This window comes from Chlorocebus sabaeus, chromosome 21, assembly GCF_047675955.1.
Source record: "Chlorocebus sabaeus isolate Y175 chromosome 21, mChlSab1.0.hap1, whole genome shotgun sequence".
In the NCBI taxonomy this organism is placed as follows: Eukaryota; Metazoa; Chordata; class Mammalia; order Primates; family Cercopithecidae; genus Chlorocebus; species Chlorocebus sabaeus.
In genome coordinates this window covers 19929749-19944718 of record NC_132924.1, presented here as the reverse complement: position 1 = coordinate 19944718, position 14970 = coordinate 19929749, and positions in this window count along the sequence as shown.

The following is a 14970-nucleotide window of genomic DNA, read 5'->3' as shown; positions in this document are numbered from 1 at the left end:
CTTCCCATAGCTGTCTTCCCCCTGTCCCTTCTGTATTTCTATTCTCTCTTCTTAGGAAGACAAGAACCATATTGAATTTAGGGCCCAAGTGAATCAAACACGACCTCATCTTAACTTGATGACTTCTGCAAAGACCCTCTTTCCAAATAAGATCACGTTTATAAGTTGCTGGTGGACATGAATTTGGGGAGATGCAATTCAACCCAGGGCAGTGGGTGTTCAAAGGAAGAACTGAAGAACATGGGGTGAATGTTTTTATCCAATGAAGCTGAGAGCCAGCCCCATAAAAGGCTGGCACATAACGGGCTGGAGATCTGAATTTGTGTGGTTATGTGAGAAGGACAAAGAAAAGTAAGAACTGAACACCTATTCTCAACCACTGTCCTCAAATTTATTTCTAGGCTATTTGTGTACAAGTGAATTTTTGTCCTATCTCATTCAAACGGGCCTGAAGTCACAAAAGGTAGAAGGATTTTAATATTCCTCAAGGAAATCAACATTCATGAAGTACATACTGGGTGCCTGGCACAGTTCTAGATGCCGTGCACAAGTTACCTCATTAAACTTCCTTATCACAAGTAGCTGCTATTTTCCCAATAATACAGGTAAGGAAACTGAGCCTGAGAAAATGACTTCCTTTTTCCAAGGTTAGTTGTACACATATTTAACTATTCTTCATATTCAAATAGAAGTACATATAAAGCACTAATGAGATTTATTCATACCATTTAATGCAAAGCATTATCTAGAGTCACACTTTCTGTGGGTGATGGTTCCTGTTATTGTGATTTAGTTCACACATTAGTTAGGGCAGAAATTCTCTTCCACTTCTTCATGATCTCCATGAAATCTCAGTACACAAAGAGTACACAGACAACATCAATGGTGGAATAGCCCACTGGCTTTTATAAATCCTCAAATCAGAATTCACACTTTAATTCCAAGTAAGCTGGAGAAAACCACTGGAAATTATAAAATCCAATTCTAGCCTGAAATCTGTCACATAGCAATCATGCCATTTGGGAAACTCAATTCTCTAGACCCCTCATCTGTTAAACGAGGGTGCAGTGCTGATGTATCTCTAAAGACCATTCACTTTATTGTTTTATGATAGTAAGCAGTTTCAAACCGCATTATCTTTTTAAAGCTCCTATGCAAAAAGCCATAATTGGTAAGAAATACATTTTAATTCACTTTAAATTCAAATTGTTATTTGACCACAACCTGATTTCTTTCAGACCTGTGTTAATTTGTGGGAAACTGTGGCACCGTATTGAGAATAGATGAGATACTATATTGCCCAATGCCCTCTACCAACTGCATACTTCTTTGCTGTCGATACTTCTGTTTCTCAAATACTATCTTTCTGGATGTTAAAAAATGTGAGCCTGTGTATACCTGAGAAGAAGGTGGTTGCTGAAGTGTACTGTCTGCTCCTTGTGGGTAACGTTATTCCCTCGGGCTGGCTGGGAGACCTCCTCCCCATGGAGGAAAACCTTGGACCCACGTGTTTGGCAGATGATTAAAGCAAGCTCTGTTTAGAGGTTTTTCTTTTGACTCAGTAAAATCAGAGAAAAGAGAAAGAATACACTAGTGACTTTCCTGTCTACAAGGACTTTTCAACTTTAAGAATGTGGACATGACGACTCCTGAAAACGAGCACTTTGGATTCATATTGGTGAGCGGGCCAATAAACAGCGTGGCTGGAGGATCTGCCTTTAATAAGGCTGCATTTTATTTTCAGTTCTTGGATAGATCTGCTTCTTAGAAGTAGGATAAGATTTTTACAAGGTCTGGGTTGCAAAGAGTAAGTTTCACCTTGCCTTCAGCATCATTTGGCCACCTAGAAATTCCAGTAGAAATTTACCAGATTTAAAATGCATGGATGTAAATAGTTCAAATAGACTGACTTTCCATCCACAATTTTTGAAAATATCCCGTTAATTTTTTTAAAAGTTAAATTTATGACTTTATATATTAGGTAACAGTTATGTTAGTTTCGCAGACATGTATTTGGGGAAATGTATTGACCAATTACTTTTAAAGTGTGTTTTTGTTTAGAAATTAAATTATTTAAAAGAAGCCAGCCTGGGCCACATAATGAGACCCAATCTCTACCTAAAAAAAAAAATTAAAAAATAAAAAAATAAAAATAAAAACAGGCAAGGTGGCATGTGCCTGTAGTCCTAGCTACTAGGGAGGCTGAACTGGGAGTTGGGTGGATCGTCTGAGCCCAGGAGTCCAAAGCTGCAGTGAGCTATGATCCCACCACTGCAGTCCATGCTAGGTGACAGAGTGAGACCCTGTCTGTAAATAAACAAATACATATTTAAAAGACAGAAACCATCTTATCTGTTTTGAGCCAGGTTTCTCAGGTGTTGGGATGTGCTTGTCTCACGCACACACACACACACACACACCCCCACACATAGATCCAACAATTATAAGCATTCAGGTTGGAATATTTGGATTCATACTGTGGTACACAAAGGCCCATCTTTCATGACCAGAGTGAGTCAGTTACAGAAACTGATAACTTAAAAAGCCCCTGGTGTCTCAGAAGACACCATGAACTCCATGAACAATTATGTAAGAGTAAGTTTTTAATGTAAAATCTGTAAGTAACAATAATATGGTCAACTCTCCACAGACGAATAACCAGTTATAGGAATTAAGGTAATTTTTAAAACTAAAGAAAATAGGGTGGCCACAAACTCCTTCTTGAAGAGAAGAAGAATATAGAGAGCAGGCCAGGAGCTAGGTAGTAGGGAAAGTGTTGGGAGGGTGGTCAGTTGGTGAATTATTAGTGTGCACTGGTTAGTATTGTTAGACATTGTCTGAGTGCCTACCCAGCCTCCTTGACACTGTCCCCTTGGCCATCTGTCTTAAGAAGCTGAATTTTCCATTTTTCCTTGAATTCTAAGGAAGGCTCTTGTATCCTTCCAAAAAAAGTATTTAAAAAATAACTCACTGAAGCTAGTTTTCAATACCTGCAATGAAAAGAAATCCACTCATCCTGAATGAGGTGCAGGAAGGGTTAGGGCTGCTATACTACTGTCTAGTGCCTCCTGAGTGGGAGCACCCCTCAGCCACTATGACAGGCAGCTCACTCATCGTGTTGGCCCTTGTCTTCCAGTAGGAGAAAGTCACTCTGTGGAAAGCTGATTATTCCCAGAGAGGATTTGTCAGTTGTGACACCTGTTTCCTGAAAAATAAGCTTTTTCCTCAGTCAACACAGTCAGAGGGAAGATAAGCGTTCCTCTTTCCTAAGCATCTGCACTAGTGCAAAGTTAATGCCACCAAATGTAAAAGGTCTTCTTCACTCAGTGCACTAAGTTCTCATTTCGGTAACCACAATATACACATAATGGGCAGTTAAAATCAGTGCCACTTGGAACTCATTTGGAATTTATGGCTTCCCCCAACTCCTGTTTTCTGGATTCAGACTCAATTTATGGCTTGGAACGTAGTGTTTCCTACAGGAAAAACTTTGAAATGTGCAAGAGAAAAAAGAGCTCTTGGAGAATATTAAATATCTCTTACAAAACACCATGCTGATGAGTAAATGAGAGTGTAAATGGATCCAGATAAAAAGTATTGTGTTTCCATTGAAATACTCAGGGGCTTAAGAGTTAAGGGAAAAAGTTTTGTGAGGAAATGTGTTTTAGGTTATGCCAAATGTAAAACGTGTGCAAAAGGGTTTGAGATGTTTTTCCTAGATTAAGATGTTGCCAGATTACCTCTTCTCAATAATTAGAAAATTAGACAAGTACAATTTATGTGTAAATTCAATGCAATTCACGAGCATGAATAATGATCTCAAACTACCATTAAGTACAGAATCATTGCAGAATTGCCCTGGAGTAAATTCCGGACTCAAAAGAGGTTGTGAATTAGGCCATGAAAAAAGAGATGCAGGCATTGACTTGCGGATTTTGATTTAGTTTTTAATGTGGCTGTTAAATTATTTTGAATTTAGTCATTTTAAGAATGTGGATGGGAGAATAAAACTAAATAATGATTTTAAGTGGGCATCCAGGTCAAATTCTTATCCTTTATAACTCTCGAAGGGGACAAAAGCAATTGGATTTTGTTATAGTGCAAAACAATTTGGATGATGTTGAGTCACATGTGTGGATCTACAACTGATTGTGCCTCATCTGTTGACACTATCCAATACAATAAATTCTTTGGTGTCTTGTTTTCCTTTTATTTTTATTTTATTTATTTATTTTGAGATGGATTCTCCCTCTGTCACCCAGGCTGGAGTGCACTGGCACGATCTCGGCTCACTGCAACCTCTGCCTCCCGGGTTCAAGTGATTCTCCTGCCTCAGCCTCCCGAGTAGCTGGGACTACAGGGGTGCACCACCATACACTGCTAATTTTTTCATGTGTTTTTAGTAGAGACTGGGGGTTCACCATGTTGGTCAGGCTGGTCTCAAACTCCTGACTTCAAATGATCCGCCCACCTTGGCCTCCCAAAGTGCTGGAATTATAGGTGGGAGCCACTGCACTTGGCCTGGTTTTCCTTTTCTATCATTATAGTGGGCACTTTTGCCCAGTGTCCATAAGAAAGTAACACCATGAGTAATTGCCACTTTCTCCCCAACTAACCATTGTAGAAATTTTCTCTGTAGCAGACACTGCACTATTTGTTTGGAGATACACAGATGGGTAGCCCCAGCTTCTGTTCTCCTGAAGCTGATGATGTCAGAGAATCGAGAAGACACAAAATAATCAAATTCAATATATGACTGTTCTGAAAGTTCCGTAATTTAAAAACAAACAAAAAAAGCACCATGGGAGTCCAGAAAAGGATATGAAAGTGAATTTGTCTATTCTATGTCTTTGATAAAGCTTCTTTAAGAACTTTCATCTGCACATATATTGTCCTCATTTTTTGAACTCTTTATTTTGCTACCATTTAAATAACATTGCCAATTGCGCAGTCATTCTCCCTTTGTAAGTCTTTTGCATCTATACATTCTGGTCCCTATCAAAGCTCCTTGGCTATAATATACATTTCAAGTATTATGCTTCTTTGAATCCTCTTCTATTGTTTGCAAACTGTAACACAATGTAATAACTGTCTTAGTCTGTTTTCTGCTGCTATAACAGAATACCACAGACTGAGTAATTTGTAAAGAAAAGAAGTGCATTTCTCATGGTTCCGGAGGCTGGAGCATTCAAGAGAATGGCACTAGCAACTGGCAAGGGTCACACCATGGTGGAAGGGTGAAAGGCAGAAGCCAACATGCAAGACAGAGAGAGAGAATCAGGCTGAACTCACTTTTATAACAAACCTGGTCTCACGATAATGAACCCACTCCTGAAATAATGGCATTAATCCATTTATGAGGGCGGATCCTTCATGACTTCAACACCTCTTAAAAAATCCCACATCAATTAAATCTCAACATGAGTTTTGGAGACAACAAACATTCAAACCATAGCATTCCATCCTTGGCCTTCCAAAACTCATGTTCTTCCCACATACAAGATACATTCATTCCATCCCAATAGCCTCCAAAATCTTAACTTGTTTCATCACTAACTCAAAAGTTCAAAGTCCAGTTTCCTCTAAATCCGATATGGGTGAGACTGAAGACATGATTTACCCTAAGGCAAATTTTCTCCAGTTGTGAGCCTATGAAATCAAAACAAGTTATATGCTTCCAAAATAAAATGGTGATATAGGCACAGAATAGACATCCCCATTCCAAAAATAAAAGAAACAGTAGAGAAAAAAGGAGTAAATGATCCCAAGGAAGTCCAAAACCCAACAGAGAAAACAACATTAAGTCTTAAGGCTGGAGAATAATCTTCACTGACTGCATCAGTGCACTTCCAAATCGTGAATACACTGGGCCCCCAAGGTCTTCGGCAGCCCTGTTCCCATGGCTTTGCTGGGCTCAGCTCACACTTCAGCTTTCTAGAATTGGAGTCTTGTGCCTTTATCTCTCCCATGGTGGCATTGCATGCTAGCAGCTCTACAGTTCTGTGGCCTCAGGGGTGGTGCCGCATCTATGGCTCCACTAGGCACTGCCCTAGTGCAAACTCTCTGTGATGGCTTTACTCTGTGCCTGTGGAAAGTTTTGGCCTAGATACCTAAGCTATTTGCAACATTCTTTGAAATCTAGCTGGAGAAAGCCATGCCCCCACAGCTCTTGTATTCTGTGTCCCTACAGAATTAGCACCACATGGGTGCCACCAAGGCTTACCACTTGCGTTTTCTGGAATGACAGAGATGCAGGATTTTTTTGGTGCTACTTCATCAGCTGAAGACCTCTGCAGCTAGTGACACCCCTGCCCAGGGCCTCACTAGGCTCCAGGCTTGCTACAGGAGGTAGCCTGCCCACTGGGTCCAGCAGGCTGCTCTTGGCTTGTGCTTTGGCCTGGATTTGCATGATCTGATGAGGCCAGGCATGGGCCAGGGATGTGACTGAGCCGGGCATGCCATGACCTGCTTCTGCCTTGGGTGCTGGCATCTGGATGAAGGGAATGTGGTGGCGCCCAAAAAGTTCACAGACATCAGTGATCCCAGAGCCCCACAGGGCATATTATTCCCCCCATCCACAGCTCAGTGGATAAGGGCATGTTAACAGCTCTTTCAGTCCCATCACTCCACTTAGACCTGCAGCTCCTGCGTGTGCCCAGCCCCACTGCTACTTCCTGTCACTTGGAGTGGCCACCTGGTGGAGGGCAGAGGGCTACAGTGTTACAGTCTTTCTCACACCCACGTTCAGAGGGTCGCGAGTTCTTGTCCCACATCCAAGAAGAATGAGGTTATGCTGACAACCAGAGGGCAAGCAGGGTGGATAGTTTTATTGAGTGACAGCTCTCTGTGGAGAGGAAACCCAAAGACAGCAGCACCTTTCCTGGAGTTGGGTAGTCCCCCCAACCTGAAGGCAAGTAGCCCCCAAGTATGGCTGAGTACTGAGATTTTATGGGCTCAGAATGGGGGAGTGTGTGCTGATTGGTTTGTGAGTATGGAAAAAGGGCTAAAACAAAGGCACTCCTCAAAGATGGACATGACAGTGCAAAAAAACAATTAGGGAAGGGTAGGTATATGTAACACAGGTGAAGGGTGGGGATTAATTAGAGGAAAGCATGCCAAATAGGAAGAGAGGTTCTCAATCCAGTCTGTGGATTTATCCAAGACTCGTAGCTTGGTTTTCAGGCTTTAAACTGTCTTCAGCTCGAAGGTTGGGTTTCACAAGGGACCCGCCCCTATCTGCCTAGGCATTTGACTGCTTCCTGCCACTATCTGGGGCAGCCAAGGAGCACTACATTGGGATACAGAAAGCAGAGACTTGATCACTTCTGGGCAATAAATGCATGGAGGGCACCCTGAATCTGTCTCCCAAAACTTCTGCCCTCTTAGAGCTCTGAGCCTGGGATGGGAGGGGCAGCCTCAGAGAATCCTGAAATACCTTCAGAGTCTTTCTCCAATGGTCATGATGAATAGCATCCAGCTTCCTTCTGTTCTCGGAAATCTCTTTTGTGAATGATTGTGTGGACACACCGTTGAACTCTTTTTTGTTCTTTACATGGCCAGGCTGCAAATTTTTCAAATTTTTATTTTCTACTTCCCCTTCAACTATAAATTATGTCTCTACATTATTCATTTCCTCTAGCATCTTATTATAAGTGGTTAAAAGTAGCCACGCAGCAGCCTAAAGGCTTTGCTGGTTAGATAGTTCTTCTATCACATATCCTAGTTTGCCACTCTTAAACTTCACCTTCCATAAAGTCTTTAGACGTGGATATTGTTCATCCAATATCTTTGCTGTTTTATAATAGAGATTGTCTTGGCTCTAGTTTCCAATACCTTCTTCTTTAGTTACACCTGAGACTTCTTCAGAATCGCCTTTACTATTCATATTTTTATCAACATTTTAGTCACAACCCTTAAGTAATCTCTAAGAAAATTCTGACTTCCCCTAGCATTCACTTCTTCAGAGCCTCACCAGAATTGTCTTTAACTTTCCACTTACAACAATATAAGCTTTTTCTAGCCAGCTCCTCCACACTCTTTTAGGCTCTACCTATCACCCAATTCCAAACCTGCTTCTACATTTTCAGGTATTTGTTATAACAATAACCCCACTTAATGGTACCAATTTTATACCTTAGTTAATTTTGCCGTTATAACAGAATACCACACATTGAGTAATTCATAAAGAAATTTATTTCTTATGGTTCTAGAGTCTGGAAAGTCCAATAGCATGGCACCAGCACCTAGTGAGGGTCATTTCGTGGCAGAAGGGTGAAAGGCAGAAGCCAGCACTCAAGACAGAGAGAGGAAATAGGGCCAAACTCACTTTTATAACAAACTCAATTTTATAATAACTAACCCACTTCTCTGATAATGTCATTAATCCATTCATGAGGAAAAAGCCCTTAAGACCTAGTCACTTCTTAAAAACCCCATATCAATTAAATCTCAATGTAAGTTTTAGAGGAGATAAACATTCAAATCACAGCAAATTGTTTGTTAATGTTTTGTTGTTGCTGTTTTGTTTTTTGTCTTTGAGATGGTGTCTCTCTCTGTCACTAAGGCTGGAGTGCAGTGGCATGATCTTGGCTCACTGCAACCTCCACCTCCCGGGTTCAAGCGATTCTCCTGCCTCAGCCTCCCGAGTATCTGGGATTACAGTTGTGCATCACCACATCTGACTAGTTTTTTGTATTTTTAATAGAGACAGGGTTTCACCATGTTAGCCAGGATGGTCTTGATCTCCTGACCTCATGATCTGCCTGCCTCGGCCTCCCAAAGTGTGTTTGTTAATTTTTTTAATGAAGCAAAGTGCTATTGTGAAACATATTCATTAAGCTTTGTAAATTATGTTATTAAGTCAAAGATGTAATTTTCAATGTAATAATTCACATTTCAAGAAGATTATTGGGCAAAATTCTCTCAGGAAAAGATGGAAAAATTTTGCCACTGTGAGAATTCTCATGGGAATCTAAACAGAATTGTGTATGCTTTTATTTGGTTGGTAAGAATAATCCCACCTCAAATGTTTAGCAAGGCAGGGTGGTTCTGCCTAAATATCCTGGACACTTCTGAAAGTACAACCCTTAAATGAAAATCATACCCTTCACATTTTCATTATGACAAACATCAGCTCTGACCATAATTTGCTTGCAGTGTTTCCAAGCAAAATACAATTTTATGAGAGAATTGCAATGAAAAGAGGAGGTTCTTGCTGAGGATCCTGTGAAACACAAACTTCTCTGTTAGATCATTTTTCTTTGAGTTCTTACTCTAAACATAATCTAGTCACTTAGTCAGAGGGGTGGGTAAAGTCAAAATCAGACCAATTTTAGTCTAATACCATCAGCAAAAAGAAAGAGGTGCTGGGATCATGTGGGTGGGCTTTCAAATTGCCTTTTCAAATGGTTTCCCTGACAAATGGCTGGAATCCAAGCGAATACACATAAAGGAGGTATCAAAATAGCAGTTCCAAAAGCTCCCAAATAGGAACTATTTATGGGCCATTCTGAAATGCTGTAGCTGACACCAATTACAATGAGACCATGCTTTTGAGAGTTGGCGTGAAAATAGAATGTCAGCCTTTAGTGTGATTTTTAAGGCTGAAAAAAGTGCAGTGATGTAGAAGCTACTTCTCCCAAGGCAGAAGGTACCTCTCAACATGGCACTGCTGGCAAAGTGAGGAACCATTGTAAAGAAATCCCTTTGGAGTGGAAAAAGTGAAAAGATGCCATTTCCTTGAAACTGGGAGATTCTTTGAGTTTATAATTCAGGTTGTCACATGTGTTAACTAGCCCTATCTTTATGTTTCATAATCTCTTACAGAATTATCACTTTACGTAGCACTTGTATGGTGCATCATTACTTTTTTCTTTAATTCAACACTCACTGAGCATCTTCCACATGTCAGCCATTATGCTAAGCCCTGGGAATGGAAAGATAATTAAGATGTAGACCCTGACATCAAGGTGTTTGCTGTCTAACAAAGGAGACAGATGTCCCCTGAGATGACTATTCTAAAAAGATGAGTTCTGTTAACAGAGTTTCTCAATCTTGGCACTATTAATATGTAGGGCTGGATATTTCTTTCTTGTGGAGGCTATGCTGTGCATTGTAAGATGTTTAGCAGCATCCCTGGCCACTACCCACTAAATGCCAGTAGCACCCTCCCTGTGTGACAACCAAAAACGTCTCCAGACATTGTCAAATATTCCTGGGAGGCAAAATCTCACCTGGTTGTGAACCAACATGCTAAAGCACATACAGGGACTTTTGGAAAGACAGAAAATGGAATCCTTATTTCATGTAGGGAGTCAAAAAAATAAGCAGTTTTTGAGTTAAGCTCTAAAATTTATTTATTCAGCAAATATACTGAGCATTTACCAGATGTAAAGTACTAGATCATTCATGAAGTGATTTAGGAGTTTCCTAAATAGTGGGAAGACTATTTAGCTGTTCTGTACCCAGAACAGCACCATGTGTTCAGAAAACTACAAGGTATTTGATAGCTATGACCTGTGATATAGGGAATGGTCAGTAGGAAAATGAAGCTAGAAAATGGAAAATGCCCCAGTTTAAAAAAAAAGCCTTGGGCTTCATGCCAAGGGGGTTAGAGTTTAGGGTTTACCCTGTGGATGATGAGAGGTTACTAAAAGATATTAAGCAAGAGATTCTTACGGATGAATCACATTGACTGTTACACAGTTGGTAAAACAGGCTATTGAAAAGTCAAACATCCTGTCAACTACTACCTGCCCTACAACAAATGACCATTGTGTCTGAGTTTCCTCACTGAATGAATCTCACAGATGATCTCTCAGAGCTGAGTTTCCTGGGTTTACAGATCCTTAAGGAAAATTCATTTCTGCCCTTTCCTATGGAAGACTTGCCTTTCCAATAGCTGTGAGGTGCAACATCATTGCCATGTGTACTAGAAGTCCTGCCATCCAAGCTGGAAAAGGAAGAAACAGAGATGGAGGAAAGCCCCAAATGGATAAAGCAATTTGCAGAGCCTAACTAGTTTACCGATGCCCTAATTTCTAACTTCCAGCATATACATTTTTCTTTTTGAAAAGCAAACTTTGCTGCTTGAATCTAGTTTGGATCTAGGTGGTTTGGGGCAGCCTGCCAGGCTCACAGATTAAGTGAAAGTCATTACAAAATGTTTTTACGCACATGGGAATCACAGGGATTGTTTGGTGCTAGTTTGGCCCTCCCCCATTAATTTTAATTATCTCAAAATGCAAACATGCTGAAATTTCCAGCAGATGACATTATTTTCTCCTTGACATCAGACATAAAAGAAAGAAAAATAAACATAGGACAGTGACAACATTAAGCTGGTAGGCATTTTTCGTTAATATTTCAAGTTCAATTCCAGACCAGATTCTCTGTTTTGTCCTAGAGATTAGGGTAGGAAGATTGTCGTGTTGGTCTGATGAAAGCCTTGCCTCTCCAGTTAGCTTAATTAAAGGAAAAAGGGAGGAAGCCAGGAGGAGAACAGTCTGGTTTAGATCAGGGTCAGAGGCTTGGTTTTTACAAACACACCACAGATTTTTGTTGTTTTATGTTTTCAACATTTTTCTGGTTCTTGGTAGAAAGTCCAGTTCCGTTTTCAAAATGAACTAACCCCATAGGTCCAGTGACTTGGCACTTTTGTTAAGTGTTTGGTGTTTCTGATAACAGTAGATCAGAGCCAGGAAGATTCTGTAGATTCCAACATAGTCTCAGGACACTGAGAGATGATGGGTAGCTACCATGGTAAACTAGCAATGTGGATACCCTAGTTCTCAAGGTCTATAACTAGTACCAGAATTAGATCATTTATCAAAACTTTCTTATACCATTTAAAAATTAATGGGTAAATTCTATCTGCTGTGGAGACTATGTTCATGCTAGGTCTCTTTACTTCCTCTTGCTATATAATATGTCGTTTACTGTATATTATAAGAAATGCTAAGTGTGTTCAGCTATATACCTAGGGTAACCAACTCATCTTGACTTGTCTGGGACTTTCCTCATCTGCCTAAGACCTTCCTGGTTTTAACAATGAAAGTCCTCCATCCTGGGAAATCCCTCCATCCCTGGTAAACCAGGATAGTTGGTCACCCTAGTTGACTATATATCAATTGCATATATACATTATATAGTTGGTCCTTGAGAAGAGCTAATTAGTCACAGCCGTTTCTTACCAAATGAAAGAAGAAAGTCTTCTTACTGTGACCACAATAGGCTAAAACACACAACTATATTTTACATGTGACTAACACATTGAAAATAACCAAATATTAAAAAGGCTTTTTGAAAGAAATCAACTTTATTGATAGTTTGTTGACAATAAACTGCATTGATTTCAAGTGTAAATTTCAATGAGTTCTGACAAAAGTATACAACACACAAACACCACCACAATCAAAATAAAAACTTTTTTTTAAATTTAAAAGTGTCCTTTCCTAGTCAATTTCCCACTCCTCTACCCTAGCATAATTCTGTGATCAATTTTATGCTACTAATTTGGAAAATATCAATTGAAGAAATTATTTTTAAGACTATGATTACTAAAAGAATCGATTCAGAAAGAAGAAAAAGAAATCAGTCAAAAGCTATGCAATACATTTTAAAAGTTGGAAAACAGTGTCAGATGGTTTAAAGGAACTTAATTTTCAGGCCATTTGAATTTCTGTAATGCATAGAAAAGGAGGAGTCAATTCTCAATTAATTTTCTTAAGCTAATAGTAAAATCTGACAATGAAATAAATGGCGTCAGGGGAAGAGAGAGAGAGACTGAGACTAGAAGCCAAATGCACCTGTCAATTACATGTAAAAAGTCTAAATCACATTATACCCATTCAATTTCAACAGTATGCTAAAAGAATAATACAACACAATCTAAGAGATTTAATTCCAGGAATTAAGGAGTTATTTAATATTAGAATTAACTTAATGGGATAATATATAGATCAACTAGTCTATTTTATGCCCCAAATCTATAAACTCAATGCAATTTAAATAAACTATAAGTTGAATATTTTTCTTGAATTTGGCAAATGAATTCTAAAATCAATCTGTGAGAAGAAATAGGCAAAGATAGCAAATAAAATATTGGAGGGGGAATAAAGAAGGGAGAAACTGATCTGCAAAATATGAAGCATCATAATGACAAAATTTAGTTCTGGTGCCAACATAGAGCAGTGGGACAGAATTAAAATGTCCTAAAGAGATGTATACGAAGAAGGGTGGCATTTTTCATGTTTCTTGCATCTAAGGGAGCCCATGTGACAAGTTCTGGCCAATGATGAAGAATGCTACTTCCATGCCTGACCTACAAAAGGTCCTGTAGAACCTTTCATGCTCTCTCTTTTCTTCCTCACAGCTCACAGTGAAGGACCCTGAGAGGGCTGAGCCCCGTGATGGAATGAGCCAGGATCCCTGAGTCCTCACCTAGGGCAGAGATGTGCAGAAGAGCCGCCCAGGTGGCGTTGTGCTGGTAAATGTTTAGTGACCCATTTGAGGTGTGGGGGGAGGCTCTAACTGGTAACATTTGTAAATTTCTGTAATACATCCCTCCACCATGGCTGCTTTTAGGCAACCAAGGTGATGTCACTGAACACAGTTTGGTGTGGATGCACATCATCAGTTCATCACGATCAAGGATGAACCAGCCCTAGCATACCACTACCCCAACCCACATATAATTGTGTCCTAATTTAAAAATAAACATATTGGGTTAAGCCTTCGAGATTTGGGGGTTGTTTGTTATAGCAACTAGGTAGTGTTAACCTAGCTAATATAATCCAGTACTTAGAAAATTATAAGAAGCAATCTACTTCATTTTAGTGTAGCTGTTACATCAAAATTTGGCAATATAATAGAGGAAAGAAAACATAAACAGTCCTTTGTAAACATGAAAAATAAATGTCTTACATAAGCTTTAAAGTTCTTAAACAAAACCCAATTAGTCAAACAAGCAACAAGCAAATATTTGTGTGCAAGTTAAATTTATTGTGAGGATGCAAGAATGATTTAGAGTTAGAAATTCCATTAATAATTGATAACAGTAGTTTCAAAGAGAAAAAGTATATTAGCATTATAATAGGTCCTGAAAAAGCAACACACATTCTCCACGTTGAAAAAACAACAACAAAAGCTCTACTAAGAATAAGTGAATGTTTCTATAATATGAGAAAGAATATGGATACTAAATAGCCAATGTCATAATTCATGCTAAAATATGAGAATTCAGAAACAAGAGAAAGATATCCATTCTTTTTTATTTTATTCAACACTGTTCTGAAGTCCTAGCTATGCAAATTATACAATAAATGGAAGTTCAATAATTACTCTGGGAAGGAAGAAGAAACAAATCCCATTATTTATGATTGTACATCCAGAAAACCCTAAGATTCATGAAAAATCTATTACAACAAACACGTAAAACACACACACACACACAATAGCTGTTATATCCTGCCCAGTATCTTTCAAGCCTAGAATGGAATTTGAAGATGCAAGATGTTTCCACATAAGCCTGTTGAAAATGCAGACAAGAGCCCAGAGTAACAAGGAGGTGTCTTTGCCTGATTCTCTCTTCCCTCTTTCTAGCCTGTGCATTTGCATTCTTCTCCTCTCCCTCCTCTCTCTCTCTCCCTTTTTATCTCTCCTTCACAAACACAAACATACAGCCCTTGGGCATCTGCTAGATAGAAGGAGAATCAAATTCTCTGCCCTTTTCTCTTGCTTATGGAGAAAAATAGAGGCATAGACCTGAAAAAGTGTTTGCATTTGATTGGAAATATTTTAAAGGAAAAAAAATAGTTAATTTTGAAACTTCCTCTGGATTTTCCTATTTTTAAGGATGGGGCCTTTTTTGGCTTAGCAGATCACTCTGATCAGTGTAATGCCAGGGTGGAGCACAGTGATCATGTTTGGAAGAGAACACATGGAGAAGTTCAGAGACTGATGTGATCTGAA